This window comes from Ursus americanus, chromosome 10 (genome assembly GCF_024610735.1).
Source record: "Ursus americanus isolate L20-20 chromosome 10, mUrsAme1.1.p, whole genome shotgun sequence".
In the NCBI taxonomy this organism is placed as follows: Eukaryota; Metazoa; Chordata; class Mammalia; order Carnivora; family Ursidae; genus Ursus; species Ursus americanus.
This window is the reverse complement of record NC_142136.1, coordinates 66,632,007-66,647,672: the sequence shown is the minus strand read 5'-3', so window position 1 is coordinate 66,647,672 and position 15,666 is coordinate 66,632,007. Positions and strand designations below refer to the sequence as shown.

General features: G+C 42.5%; 1 non-coding gene across 1 annotated transcript; it reads right to left on the bottom strand.

Annotated features, from left to right (window-relative positions):
• Positions 1-14,083: 14,083 nt before the first annotated feature.
• LOC123792018 (U6 spliceosomal RNA) lies at positions 14,084-14,187 on the bottom strand. The gene has a single exon (XR_006779608.1). It is a non-coding gene; the product is annotated as a U6 spliceosomal RNA (small nuclear RNA).
• Between the last annotated feature and the right edge of the window lie 1,479 nt (positions 14,188-15,666).

Below are 15,666 nucleotides of genomic sequence, written 5' to 3'. Positions count from 1 at the left end.
TGGGCACCAGATGCGGAACCTGGGTAAGGGAACGACTTGGGGTCATTGAAAAGAGATCTCGTCCGAGAAAGTGGCCTGCTGGAGTCAGGATTGCTCAGCAGTAAGAGTCGTGGGGGTTTCCAAGAGCGACGAGGAGGGGAGTCCAGCACGGGTGGATGAAGGAGAGGTGCCCTGAAGCTGGGAAGCTCAGCAAGGGTTACTGAGAAACCCACTCAAGTTCCCATGAAGGAAAGAATCTGCCAGAAGCATCTGCCAAGCCCGGAGACCTTGCCTACCACATGTCAGAAGTAAGAGCCTCCTTTCCCTGGTCGCTATGTGCTCCTTACCCTCCCCTTCAGGATTCACCACGACGCCGTCAGAAACAGTCCGCAGGTAGTGGGGGCAGCGGGAAGGAAAGAAGAAATGGAGCACATGCTCCCCTTAAACCTGGGCCCCCACCTGTGACCAGGCTTCGCTTAGTGGGGAGGGGGTGGGGGGTGATTTGGTGTTAATTGATATATTGGACCAAGCATTCCAGGTTGGAATATGAGATATACGACTTAAAGTAATCATAGCATTTCATGTATTTAGCAATGGTCATAAAGGCCATGGGCTTGCCCTCATTTTCATCCAGTGGCAAGGGCAGTACTCTCCCCATTGTCTAAGTCATAAGGTAGGGTAGGAGACAAAACAATAATATACAGTCGCATCTTGAATGTGCCTCACTAATGACAGACCAACGTGCCACTAGTAAGCGCTTTGGGAAGATTGTTCTATGCCTGTACCCAGAGCGCTCAACTTTCCCTGGCACCATGGTTCTTATAAAGATATAATGAAGTGGGAAAGAAGCAGAGAAAAGGGCCAATCCAATGGTCCACATAGTGACAGCCTGGCCAGAGAGGGGAGAGGGACTCAGAGATGGCAGACACGTGAGGGGCTGCATGGGTTACAAAGAAAAGGTTTGTTAGGGTTTGTGGGAAAGTTTATGATGCATAAACTATTAACACATTAGTTTATTTTAAATTTAATTAATAAATCTTAAATGGCTTGTATTCTAGTTAGAAATCAATAGAAAATAATGAAAAATTTAAAACAGCCTAAATAGAACAAGGAGCAGGACTGAGTAAATCAGAGTTTATTCATATGATAGAATAATAAACAGTCATTAAAAAATCATGTTTTCAAAGAATATTTAATAACATGAAAAGAGTCCCTAGTACAAGGGTACCAAGGTGGCTTGGTCCGGTAAGTGCTTGACTCCTGGTTTCAGCTCAGGCTGATCTCAGGGTCATGATCTCAGGGTTGTGAGATCGAGCCCTGAGTTGGGCTTTGCACTGGGTGTGAAGCCTGTTCGAGTTTCTCTCTCTGCCTCTCCTTCTACCCCTGCCTCCTGCCAGGTGCACACACTCTCTCTCTTCAAGAGAATAAAAAAAGTCTCTGATCCATTATGTTGAAACACTTAAAACTGCTGTTTCTGTGCAAAGAAAAAAAAAAAAGTTTGGGTATTAGTAATTTCATATAGTTTAATCTAGAAACAAATGGGAAAAAAATCGCAGAATACAAACAGTTTACACAGTATGATCCCAAGTTGCGGGGAAAGAAGCTGAATAGAAACACTGACAGCCTTCTGGTTGCTTAGTACTTTACCATGCTGTCTTAGAATCCTCCTAGAAACCCTACGGGATTGCTCTTGTTATTGTCTCTATTTTACAGGGGCAGAGGTTCTGTGCAACAAATATGTCAGGTTTATAGCCTGGTTCTTTTTTTTTTTTTTTTCATGTAATTTTTTTTTTATTTTTATTAATAATGATTTTTTATTATATTATGTTAGTCACCATACAGTACATCCCCGGTTTTCGATGTAAGGCTCGATGATTCATTAGTTGTGTATAACACCCAGTGCACCATGCAATACGTGCCCTCCTTACTACCCATCACCGGTCTATCCCATTCCCCCACCCCCCTCCCCTCTGTAGCCCTCAGTTTGTTTCTCATAGTCCATAGTCTCTCATGTTTCATTCCCCCTTCTGATTACCCCCCCTTTCTTTATCCCTTTCTTCCCCTACTGATCATTCTAGTTCTTATGTTCCATAGATGAGAGAAATCATATGATAGTTGTCTTTCTCTGCTTGACTTATTTCACTAAGCATTATCTCCTCCAGTGCCGTCCATGTTGTAGCAAATGTTGAGAACTCATTCTTTCTGATTGCTGAGTAATATTCCATTGTATATATGGACCACAACTTCTTAATCCAGTCATCTGTTGCAGGGCATCTCGGCTCCTTCCACGATTTAGCTATTGTGGACATTGCTGCTATGAACATTGGGGTGCATATTATAGCCTGGTTCTGACAAACCTGGCATTGGCTCCCCAGGAGCTGGGGGCCCCAGCCACAGAAGAAGACACCCTAGGTTCCAGCCTTCACTCCTTGCCCTCAAGGGCCCTTTGGGTGGTGATGAAGCACGGGCTCCTCACTTTCAGAGTCCAGTCCCCAGGTGCCTCCAACTTCAGGACACGGCCTAGTTACATCATGGCCCCCCTGATTTCCCCTCTTGCCTCTCTCTGCTTGGCTTGCAGAGCAGAGTGGAAGGCAGTGTCCCCTTCCTGACCAGCCAGGAGTGGGCACAGGAATGCAGGCTTCATGATCTCCGTGTATCCTGAGAGGGTGCCTTTTGCTGTCACTTAGCACAGGTAACATGAGATGTTATATTCTGCCATGGAACCTTAGACAAAACTCCAGGGAACATGCATTTAACAACCCATTAATCTTGTAAGGACCATGAGAAAATGGCAAGGCTGGATCTAAATTCAGGTCTGCCTGGCTCCCTAATCAAAACCACGAGGAGATACCAGTTCACACCCAGTAGGATGGCTGCCATCATCAAGACAGGCAGTAGTAAGTGTTGATGAGGATGTGGAAAAATTGGAACACTCAGACATTGTTATTGGGAATGTAAAATGGTACAGCCACTTTGAAAACAGCCTGGTAGTTCCTCAAGTGGTTAAACATAGAGTTACCGTTATGATCCAACAATTTCAAACTTTAAGTATATACTCAACGGAAACAAAAACATATGTCCACAAAAAAGCTTGCACATGAAATAGCAGCATTATTTATAATATCCAAAAAGTAGAAATAAGCCAAATGTCCATTAACTGATGAATGGATAAATAAAATATTTTGTATCCATACAAAGGAATATTAACTGGCAAATAAAAAAGTACTGATACATGTTACAACATGGATGAATCTTGAAGACAATTATGCTAAACAAAAGAAGACAGTCACGAAGGAGGCACATATGACTCCACTTATATGAGATGGCCAGAATAGACAATTCATAGAGACATTTATAAGATATGTAAGAAAGACACAATATTAACAGGTAGAAAGAATCAACATAATAAAAATGTCAGTTGACACCAAATTCAAAAAAATTATAATCCTCATTTGTTTTTTCAGGGAACTCGACAAATCAATTCTAAGACTTAAGTAGAACAGATACTCTTGGAGAAGAATAAGATGGGAAAATTTGCTTTAGATAGCAAGACTTACAAAGTTATGATAATACAAATCTCTGATGCCGAGAGCTTAAAAACTTTTAGAAAACAATGTTGGACGATATCTTTATGACCTTGGGATAGATAAGAGTTTCTTAATCAAGACATGGTATGCTCTGATCAAGGAAAAGATTGTTTGACTAATGCTAAGAACTTCTGTTCATTAAAGGACATCATGAAGAAAGTGAGGAGTCAAGCCACGGTCTAGGATATGGTAACTACATGCATATAGCTGGCAAGAGATTAGCATCTGGAATATAGAAAGAACTCCTGGTTATCTGTAAGAGAAAGACAACCCAGGGTAGCCTGGGTGGCTTGGTCAGTTAAGCATTTGCCTTCGGCTTGGGTCATGATCTCAGGGTCCTGGGATCGAGCCCGGTGTCTGGCTCCCTGCTCAGTGGGGAGTCTGCTTTTCCCTCTCCCTCCCCCTGCTCATGCTCTCTCTTGCTCACTCTCTCTCTCAAATAAATAAGTAAAGTCTTTAAAAAAAAGAGAGAAAAAGACAACCCAATAGAAGCATGGGCAAAACTTGAACAGGCACTTCACACAAGAAGAAACAAATGGTGATTAAAGACTCCTCAGTAATAAAGGCAGTGCAAATCAGGACCTCAACTAGAAATCATTTTATACCCACTAGATTGGAAACCTTAAGAATTTGCTAACACCAAGTTTTAGAAAGGATGTGGATCAAAGAAATTTGCATATTGCCATGAAAAATGTAAATGAAATGTTTTGCATATCCTATGACAGAGCAATTCCATTAATATATACCCTGGAGAAGCTCTTAGATGTGGGCATTACAAAATGTAATAGAATGTTCAGTGCCACTATGCTCACAAAACAATGAAAATAAGTGAGCATGGAGAAGACTACACAGGTGATGAGACATTTTTATGAAACTCAAAAGCAAAACTGAGCCCTATATTGTTAGTGATACATGATAAAACTATGTATGTATATGTAAAAACAAAGAAATGATAAATCTGACATCTGAGAAGGGGGTTACACCTATTGAGGGCACAAGGTCGGGATAAGAAAGGAACACGGATATGATGGTGTTTCTGTTTTATTTCTTCAGTTGGGTGGTTTAATAATGGGCATTTTATTTATTATTATACTGTGGAGATTACATATATTCTTGTTTATGTTTTAAGTGCATTAAACTCAGCCATAGAGAAGAAAGTCATGGCAAATGCTTGTCCTCATTCTGGATTCAGATGTATCTGTGTATATCTGCTGGCTTTGTGTGGGTGTGTCATGGGGGGCAGCATACAAGAGTCCAGTGCCCTACCTAGGACTCTGGCCCTTCAACCCATGGAAGAGGCAGCCAGCACCCCCACCAGAGCCCTGGTTTCCAGAGGAGGGAGGCATTCTGCATAGGGCTTTATTTTCTCCCACTTGACCGGCTCTTGGCCCGAGCCTGTGTGCTGAAGTCTGTGTTTCCTCCTGAGAGTACACAGCAACAGCTCTGTTACCCAAAACCCTACAGGTCACCGGGAGAAAAGCTGCTCTGGTTTGGAACACCTGTAACTGCATATCACCTAAGAAGGGAAGGGAACGGTTTCTCCCAGCTTGCAGGGCTCTGAGCGCACGGTGAGGGCTCTGAGGAGGAGAAGGAGATGGAAGACAGGAGGAGGGTGCAGGTCCTGGGAGGTGGCCCCAATGCCTCCTCCACGAGGCAGTGCTTCTCGGACATGTCAGGTGCCGGTCGAGGCTCGATGCCCAGAGAACGCTGTCTGAAAGTAGATCTGTGTGTCCACAAGAACCAGTAAGAGACCCTTGGAAACGCCTTGGTGCCCTCATCTGTATCCACAGCCCAAAGGGTATTTCTAGTTAAGAGAGTGGGGTTTGTAAAATGCTATTTTTGTTTGTTTGTTTATTGAAACATACTACTAGTCATCTCTCTCGGTCTCCCTCCCTCTCTTTCTGTCTCTGCTTCCGTCCTTTCCTGCGTCCCGATCCTGATAGGAATATTCTGCTATAGCTCTAAACCCAGAGCCCTAGTTATTATTATTTCCTAAATATTTTCCCAGAAGTAAAGGGTACAGTTTCCCAGGAAAAGTGCAAATGTGCATGGCCTTGGTTTGAACGTGTCCTCTGTGTCCTGTGGCTCCCTCACTCTCCCTTGGTCTTCTGTGCCCTGTGCTCTTTTGTTTCGGGAGCAGTGATATGAATAAGACGACGTTACCGTTTTAATTGCGCCCTTTCTCTGGCATTGTGCTTCTTAACTCCAAACCCTCTAAACAAATCTCTTAAGAATCTTTACATAATTATCAATGTTTTCTATGTAAATGCCAAGGTTGGCAAACTGCTCTGAGAAATTTAATTAAAAACTGAGTCAGCTTATCTGGAAATTGAGAAGTGGCATTTTATTTCCTCCTAAATATATTTACACATAAAGAGAATAGAATATGATCCACAACCCAAGAGATATAAGCACATGTTAAGTGATTCTTATGGCAAAAGCTTAAGTGTATCACTCCATTCAAATTATGCCAATCCATTCTCATTCAACAATGCAAATCTCTGCAGAGCTCAGAGTTGTCAAGCCCTTAACAACAGTCGCTTCTGTTAAGTGATAGACTAAATATGAAGCTTTTAAAACCGTTCTGAGATTGTTGCAGTTGGGTTGTCCTATACTGTAAGGATTCATTACTATCTCCAATAGGCAACATAGCTTTTCGGTTAATTTTTCGTTAATCAACTTGCAATGAGAGTGCCAGATCAATTCACTGAGACATTGAGACCGCAGTGTCACCGTTCAAACAATTACAGCAGGGTGTATAAAGCTTGCTTTTGTGAGGTCAGATTTTTATCATTGGAAGTCTGTAGACATCCTTCAATTTTAGCAGAAAGCAACGGCTTTGTTAATTACATGAGCTCTTTTGCGCTACTTAGAATATGATTAGGTTTGTGTCTACATTATATGAACACTGATTGCTATCTCATCTCTGTGGATCTAGAGAACTAATGCTCTGATCATAAATTATACATGTGTGGTAAGAACAACTCTGATGTTAATAAGCCTAATTGCTGTGAATATTTCTAATACTGAAACTTTTGAACTTTCTAAAATCTGTTTTGATGATGCTGGCACTATGAGAGGATAGCAAGGAGAAGATACATTTCATTATAGCTTTTTGTTAGAGATCGCTTTTTCGTGTGTTTTTTTGTCAGGGTTTTAGTCTTTGCTCCACTACTGAACAAAAAAATAAATAAATAAAAATAAAAAAATGAATCCGGAAGAAACCAAGTGGGTTCCCAGTGGGTTGGAAGCAGAATTATAACCATCTTGGAATATAAAATTCAAATTCAAAATAATATCGGCAAGATGAATTGTTGGGAGGATAAGTATAATTATGTTTATTGGGAACAAGAAGATATTTTGGGTGAGTGAAAAAATCTAGGTTCTAGTGTCGGCTTGAGATCCTTAAAAATTTGTGAGGCCTTTCTCAGGCTCAGTTTCCTTATGTGAGAAGGGGTTGGTTAAACCTCATAGTCTGTAGTGTATCTTTCCATAGGAAATATTATTTCTCTGAAACAAAAATGAGAAAGGGTTTGGTATATACACTCACAGAAGAACTGCTGTTCCTGATGGTGGTACATGAAGTGACCATATCCTATAAAACAAGATTGCGTGTTGAGACGTAAGCCCTAGGGCAGCCCTCTTCACAAGATGCCCACTCTTGTCCTGCATCACTCACTGCATGTGAATCTAATGGATGAAAAATGATGTGTGTGAATGTCTCCAAGCATGGCTATACGCTTCTAGAATTTACATTCTTGCCATTGGGCACCCAAGGTGCAGTCAGCCATCTTGAGGAGTACAACTATTTTTATACCATGCGGGAACCTCAGGCTTTGGAGTTTACAGTGGTGGGTTACACCCACCAGTGCTTTCATGCCACTCATGATCTTGGCACAGGTTACAGCACTATATATTTCTGAAGAGGCCTCTCTGTATCATGACTTTTCTCACCAGAAGAACTTTTCCTCCAACCATAACTCTTGGAATTATTCATTCGTTCACCTCACCTCTGATACCTGGGGATGTTGGGATCTTTTCTATCTGGATTCGGTAGCAACCTCTTGGCCCCCAACTATTTAAATGCCATATATGTGTCCCGCAACACTCCTTCTGTTCATATGCATGTCTCCTATTGTAAAATCTCCACAAGCAAGTATCATGTGCTGGGCACTTTATGCTGTTGGTACCGTGTATCTGGTTTGACTACTCCGAGCACTAAAATCTTGACGGTAATGGGAGAGTTCACTGGGCTCTGTAATCATAAGTCTGGTTTGGGCTGCAAGAAAAAGAAAATACCCAATTCAATGGACTTAAACAAAAAAGCAAATGTATCACATAAAACAAGACGTCTGGCTCAAGAACCGAAGTCAGGGTAAAGGATGGACTCGGGTTTATATCGCTCAGCATCCTGGCTTGTCCTTATGGTTGCAAAGCGGCTGTAGCAATTCCAGTCATCACATCTAGCTGCCACAATGTCAGAGGAAGAGGGATTTTCTGTGTGTCTGTTTTTGTTTTCCATACTTTTCCATCCTGTCTCCCCCATACCTGCCATACTTTTGCTAGTATGTCATTGACCAGAATGTATCGATGCCCATGTCTTCATCAAATACTTGGTAAGAGGAATAAAAGCATCATGACTCTTACTTTATATTTTGCTTTATTTAACCAGTTTATTTACAGAGACACAAGAGATGTTGAATAATACATACAAACCCTCTTTTTATATGTAACGAAGTTAGAGCCACACGATATTAAAGCTTTAGAATTAAGTTCTGCCTGGAGGCTTTGTAAAGCCTCTTGAGTTATAAATTACTTTTATGAGTGAGAGGATTTTTACCATTGCTATCAGCATTATTTTTTTGAAGATTAATTCTTTACTATCTTTGAGGCTAGAATGTCGTAAGTCATAGAGCAAACAGGTTTTCCTAGGCGGACTTTGTAGATGTTATTTCCACGTGTAAAATGTACTCCTTGTTTCCAAATGATGGGCTTATCACATCTAGCTGAATGGGAATTTTTGGCAAAGGCAATATCCAGTTATATTCTGGTAAGAAACGGACATGGTCATGGGTAGTAATTCCTTCCAGAGGTGGATAAACTATATCAATTTGTTTGATTAAATTAAAAAATTAAAAGATAGGAAATGTGGTCACAAAAAATAAGGATCTTAGTAAGGTTACATTGCTTGTTATTTAATCTTTGTTATCATTGTTTTGCAGACAAGGCCAATGAATACATGTTGCTATAATCCAATAAATTGTTACTTTAGAATTGTTTTGATATATTAGCTTATAATTTATATCTTACGAAATACGATCTTTCAGAGGATTTTTCTCTTTTTTTTTCTTTTGAATTTTGACAGTTCATTTGTGACCAAATGCCATGTTAGATGGGCTTTATTCCAGTGTGTGAGTAGATATAACTTGTTAAACTGAGGGTGAGACACTAAATTAAACATGTTTTCTAATGCAGATTTAAATAAAATACAAATCGTAATGAAATGAGTAGTCACAAAATTTTCAGGAGCACGTATCCACCTTCATTACAATTCACCTGTCCGTTTATGGAAAATATTGAATTGTTCAATCTATTTATTAAATAAAGCTAAAAGTTGTTTGCAGTGTGCGTTTGCGTGAACGCGTGTGCGCCGAGGGAGGCGGCGACGTATTTAATGGCACCTTCCGCATCTAGAGCGGACAACATTTTCTGCTGCGGGTCTTGATTTTCTTTTACGCTCGCAGATACCTTCCCAGCAGGACCTTAATGTAGTTAAATGAGCTTCTAATGGCTAAAGGGAGAAAACGGCCTCCCAGATAGCACATTGTAATGCCCCTTCTGAGAAAAGAATTACAGCAAAACCTGGACCTAATTGTAAAAACATTAAACTTATAAAAGCATGAAATTGCATGTTAGGGTGTACATGAATTAATATTCTCGTCATACTGGAGATTTTTCCATATATATCAGACTCAACAACACACAGGCTTTTTGCACCAGTGAGGATTCCGTCGCAAAGCTGTATTGTCTGCAGAAGAAAAAAAAAAAAAAAAAAAAAAAGGACAAGAAACGAAATACCCAGAATAGTTTGGGCTGGTACGTGAGTGAAGCATGCTTGAAAGATTGCCTTTCTGTGGGATGCCACTCTTGTGTTCTGCCCCAAGTGATAGCAAAGCCATTTCCTGTGGACTGACAGCCCCCCTACCCCGGGAACTTGTGGGGCTTGCCGCCTGGTCCCGTATGAAACCCGTGCTCCTCCCTCCCAACGCCAGGCGCACAACCATGTCACTGCCGCCTCTACCCAGCTGCAATGTCAGTGGGTTTGCAAAGGGACAGTCTGGGGCTGCCTTCCAGTGTTGCTCTGGGAAGCGAGCAAACCATGTCTGAACCCGGAGGGAGCAAGTTGTGCTGATGATGGGAAAAGGCTGCACAGTTCCTGCCTTTGTAGCGGTTTTTCACTCTTTTGATTTTAAATAGCAATAATATTTGTTTTGGCCAGTAGTTAGTAGAAAACGGTCTCTAGCATATGTCTACATGGATGGTAACATATTTACTTTGGGATGATCTGCAAGGAGCTCCATCTTTTTTTAAATTTAATTAAATTATTTAGAGAGTGCATGAGCAGAGGGAGGGGCAGAGGGTTCTGGCTTCCCACTGAGCAGGGAGTCTGACGCGGGGCTCCATCCCAGGACCCCCGGATCATGAGCTGAGCCGAAGGCAGCCGCTTAACCACTGAGCCACCCAGGCGCCCCGTGGAGCTCCATCTTCCAAAGCAGATGGAAAGGGCAGGTTTCTAATCTCAGCTCTGTGCTCTGGAGCATTTTCCACGGTAGTTCTGTTTTATAAAACCCCTGTGAACACTGAATCAGCAAATACTGAAAACGCAGGGTTAGGTGAGCATTTTCGTCAGCCGATCAATACATACCCTTGTTTTCTGTGTGTTTCTGTTTAAAGGCACTTTATTTAATACGTATTGGTGATTCATTAAGATCGAAATCCCGGCAAGCAGCACTATCAATCAGAACTTATCTAGCGCCTGTGTTTTCTCTGCGAAGCGCGTTCTAGGCTTCAGGCACGTAGGAGCACGAGACAACACCTTGGCCCTACATTTGGGGGCCTTTTTAAACAGTGAAATTGCCAACAAAAAGCACAAAAATGCAAAAAACGTGGCACCAAATAGCCGGCGGAAAGGACACTGAACCATTATGAAAGCTGAAACAATGAGGCTGAGCATTGTCTTGCTGGACCTCAGCTGCAACGAGCGTGCCAGGCAACTCCAATTTCTCGTTGCCCTGCACATGTCCATACACGACCATGCAAAGCGCCACAGGCCTTGATTTGGGGGCACAAATAAGAGCTGGTGAGTAGGTGAATTCCCCAATACGGAACCCATAAAGAATGAGGACCAGCCGTACTTAACGTCCATGCACTTGAGATTTCTCATCCATGTATTAGAGATCACAGAGATTATTCTAGAAGATTTCTGGGAAGGTTACATGAGGTAGAGAGGTTTTCATAGCACCCGGCACACCGAGGCCCTACTGTACCTGGGCTCCTTTTTCTGTATCTTACCCTGTGTTCTCTCCAGCCTTGTCTTAGGGCCCAGCCTGCTCTCACTGCCCTGGTCCTTCCCTCCACCAGAGAGCACCTCCAGGCTCCAGGGGTCTCCTCACGGGCATCCTGCTGATGCAGTCTGCCTTGTCCTCTGAGACTGGGTGAAGACTCAGCTTTGCCAGGAAGGTGCTCAGATAATCTTACTCCCATTGCAGTTTGTACCACGCCTGTAAGGTGGTAATGCTCTGCTTGAATCTGGTTTGGGGGTCTTGTCTCCTCCCTCACACACTTGTGTGGGCCTGAACATGCCTTCAGTCTTGCTCTGTTCCTCACGGCCTAGGCGCTGAAGCTGGGGGCTTTGAGGGTACTCCGTCCTTAACATGTTTGAGTGCATCAGTGTGCGGAGGGAAGGGAAGGGAAGGAAGGAAGAAACCTGGGGTTCATACTGTGTATGTTTGCCCGCTCCACGTAGCCCAGGCTGAGAGGTCCTGGTGACTGACTTAGGTACTGGATCTGCAGCCGTGTGGGGTGGGTTAAGGGCCGTACGTCGTGGCTCTTCACAGAGCCAGGTCCTCAGAGGGCAGATTCCTCTCCACAGGGGGACTGGCGAGGACCAGGGGCCGCCACACACAGGATTCAGGGCTGCTGCTCCTTTCACCACCGCCAAATGCATGATGGAAGGTGTTTGGGATTGAATCTTACAGGTACTCTCCTCCCCGATCCAGGTCTCCATCTGGCTAATCTCCCTTCTCTCTCCTTCACATAGCTGTGTAAACAGCTTGTTTGATGTGACCCTAACAGTCTTCGATGGCTTTCTGACTACCAGAGCCAGAATCAGTCATTTCCTTAAGAAGCCCTGGCTTCTTGTAGAGAGAAAGGGTATTTTCAGGACCACAAGAGGGACGGTCGTCTGGGGTCTGGTCCTCTTAACAAGACCAAAGGAAAAAAAAATTATACATATGTAACAAAACACCTCATGATTTCATATTGATCACGCCAATTAAAACTTGAGATCTTAAAGCTTTTACTTTGCTGGTTCTCAAGGACACAAGGAATGAAAAAATTAGTATAAACCGTAATTACTTATTTTTTTAAAATCCCGTAATCACACAGCAGAGTCTCAGAATAAAACTGCTACAACCAGGGGCGCCTGGGTGGTGCAGTCGGTTAAGGGTCCAACTCTTGGTTTCAGCTCAGGCCATGATCTCAGAGTCACGAGATCGAGTCCCAAGGCGGGTTCTGCACTCAGTGGGGAGTCTGCTTAAGTTTCTCTCTCTCCTTCTTCCTCTGCTCCTCCCCCCTGCACTCTCTCTCTCTCTCTCTAAAATAAACAAACGAATAAATCTTTAAAAAATACTAAAACCAATGTGACTGCTGAAAAAAACTTTTCTTATGCTTCCTCCATTCTTCCCCCATAAAAAAAAAATAGTTAGGCTAAGTCTGTACCGTCAGTGCATATAGCCATCATGCACTGAAGACTCTGTCTCCTTCTGAACCCTCACTGGGTCTTCACTCCACGGGTGACTATATTTAGTGCTCATAATCCGTCTTCTGTCTCTCTGGTTACTTTGGGTATCTGAAGCTCGTTCTCTAGTGGATTTCCCAGGAAGGGCCGTGGAAACAGCATTCCCTGACTTCTTGCGTATTGGTGACAGTGTGTCTGTGTCTTTTATACTTGAAAGCCAGTGTTGCTTGATATAAAACCAATGACTTATACTTTCTCTCTTTAAGGATCTTAAATATGCTATTCCACTTTCTTTTGGATAAGTATTCTTTGTGAAAAGTTCGATGATAATCCGACTTTCTTTTCTTATGAGTTATGTGTTCTTTTTTCTAAATGCCAAAACATTTTCCTTCCTCCCTTCCTTCCTTCCTTCCTTCCTTCCTTCCTTCCTTCCTTCCTTCCTTCCTTCCTTCCTTCCTTCCTCTGTCTCTCTCATTCTTTCCTTCTTTCCCTCCAGTAATTGTTTAGACTACCTTTTGGTCATTCTACATTGATATTCTCAGGTACAGTATTGTGCTCTTTCCATAGGTGGTTTCAACTCTTTTTATTTTAGGAAAGTTTTCCTGAGTTATAGTTTTCACTGTTCATTCTGTTCTCTTGCTTTTGCTTTTTTCCTCAGAGACTTGTATTATCTTCATTTTAAATCTGCAGTATTTGTGGGACGCCTGGGTGGCTCAGTCGGTTAAGCGTCTGCCTTCGGCTCAGGTCATGGTACCAGAGTGCTGGGATTGAGTCCTCATGGGGCTCCCTGCTCAGTGTGGAGCCTGCCTCTCCCTCTGTCTGCCACTGCCCCGGCTTGTGCTCTCTCTCTCTCCCTGACAAATAAATAAATAAAATCTTTTAAATAAATGTTCAGTATTTGTTACTTGCTCTCAAATCCTTTTTATCTCTTTCTTCATTTTTTTGTTGACTTTTTTTCCATTTTCCTCTTTTTATCTTTTATGTCTCTTAAAGCTTTATTTCTTGTGTCTGTTCATTCTTGTGTTTCTTCTGGTTTGGTCTTTAATTTTGAAATAATTTTTTTTAAAAAAATGATACTTTCCTGAGTTCTGCAGCCTCATTTCTGAGTTTTTCAAATTTTGATTTATGCTTTCTTTCACATGTTATATACTTTTTAAAAACATCTTCTGTCATTTTGAAATAGTAAATTACAATTTTGATTGCTCTGTGGGCTTGTCTTTCTACTGTGCTCTACTTGTAGGGATGTTATTCTGCTCTTTATTTCTTTTTTCCTTATGATAAGTTTGCATAGGATTTGACCTTGAGAATTTTCTGGCTGTCAGCTTTAAGTGGACTCGGTTTTCCTGAAATCTTAGAATCAGCTAGAGTTCAAAAATGTTTCTCTAACTCAAAGAGTGCCCACTTCTGTCATTTTTGCAGAGTTCACAAAATTTGGTGACTTGTTTTCTGAGATTTCCTGGATCAGTTTCCTCCCTGCTTTGACCTGGGCCTTTTCTTTAAAAGTATGAAATGATTTATGAATTTGCCTATCACTTTTGCACAGGGGCCATGCTAATCTCTGTATTGTTCCAGCTTTAGTTTATGTGCTGCTTAAGTAAGCACGACCATAGCCTTTTAACAGGTCTTGCTGCTCTAATTATTATTTCCACAGAAACGAATACTCAAAAAAAAAAATGCAAATCTGATTATGTCACTTCCAACCACACCCTGATTCCTCAGCGGCTTCCCTGCTGTAGCCCCACGGCTCTGCACACCCTGGCCCTTGCCTTCCGCTCAGTTCTCATTTTCTACCTCTCTGCCCTGGCCCCCAGCTCTAGTCAGATTCATCTGTGTTCTAGAACAACCGAACTTGTTCTGCCCCAGAGCCTTTTCACCTGCCACTCTCTTTTCTTGGAGTGCTTCCCCCCTAGGGCTCCAGCTGTCCTGCGCCTGGCTCTTTCCCATCCTTCAAATATCAGCTTGACCGAAGTGATTCTTGGCCGAAGTGATTCTTGGCCACCCCGTGTAAGGTGGTCCTGCACCCCCAGTCACAGTCGCTGTCTGTCACATCGTCCTCTAATCTCCATCTTAGCTCTTGTCACAGGCAGGAATTCTCTGAGCTTTTTCTTTACCTGTTTACTGTATGCTCAAGAGGCCAAGGACCTCGCTCGCTTTCTTTTCTATTATGTGTCCACTGCCTCGCACGGTCCTGACACACAGTCGGGGCTCAATAAATATTTATTGAAAGAGAAATAAGTGCAGTTCAGCTATCATCTATATTCTTTGAAAATTCTTCACTGACTCGCTGCCCCGTCTACATGTCTGCACAGCCAGTCACCTCCTAGCCTGTGGAGACGTCCTGCTTACGGTTTCTATCCGTTTACTCTGTTCTTCATCCATCCGTTCACGGTTGTACCTGCTTCATTCTCTCTACCGTGGGCTCCTTGTGGACAGAGAGCTAATGCTCTGTGTCTTGTGTTCCCAGCACAGTGGGGATGCAACAAATCTTTCTTGAATGAGTGAACAGATGGTTTCTCTGGAGAGCAGAGGTGAGAGGAGAGTTGGGAAGATACCCAGGGAGTAAACTGGGAGATTAGGAGAGAAAAATGTTCTCAAAACCGACTGTTCTGCTCCGTGGCATTAAATGTGCTTTCTTCTCTAGTCCCTTATTTGATCCTCACAAAACCCTACAAACTCGAGCAGGTATTACTATTGCCCTTTAGAAATGAAGACACACAAGTCTTGTGAGTTTAAATCTGAACTTGCAAAGTCGAGAGGGAGTGGATCGAAGACAGAAAGCCATTTGATTCCAAGCCCAATGCTTTTTGCATTAAACTGGGGTGAGTGTGTCTCTAATACAACACGACGAGACGAGTGTTCTTTCGTGGATGATAAATGATTGAAGGTAAATCCACAGAGGTGGGCTGGCATTGCATTAGGCCAATGCAGCGTCATTGGAACAAGGGTAGACTCTTGAGAGGGCTGTGATGGATAAGACCTGTCTGAGGGTACAAAGCCTGATGTGGATTTTTAAAAAACAAAATATTTAAAAAATATTTTTAAAAAATAAGACTATCATTCTTGTTTAGAACAGGAGCCAAG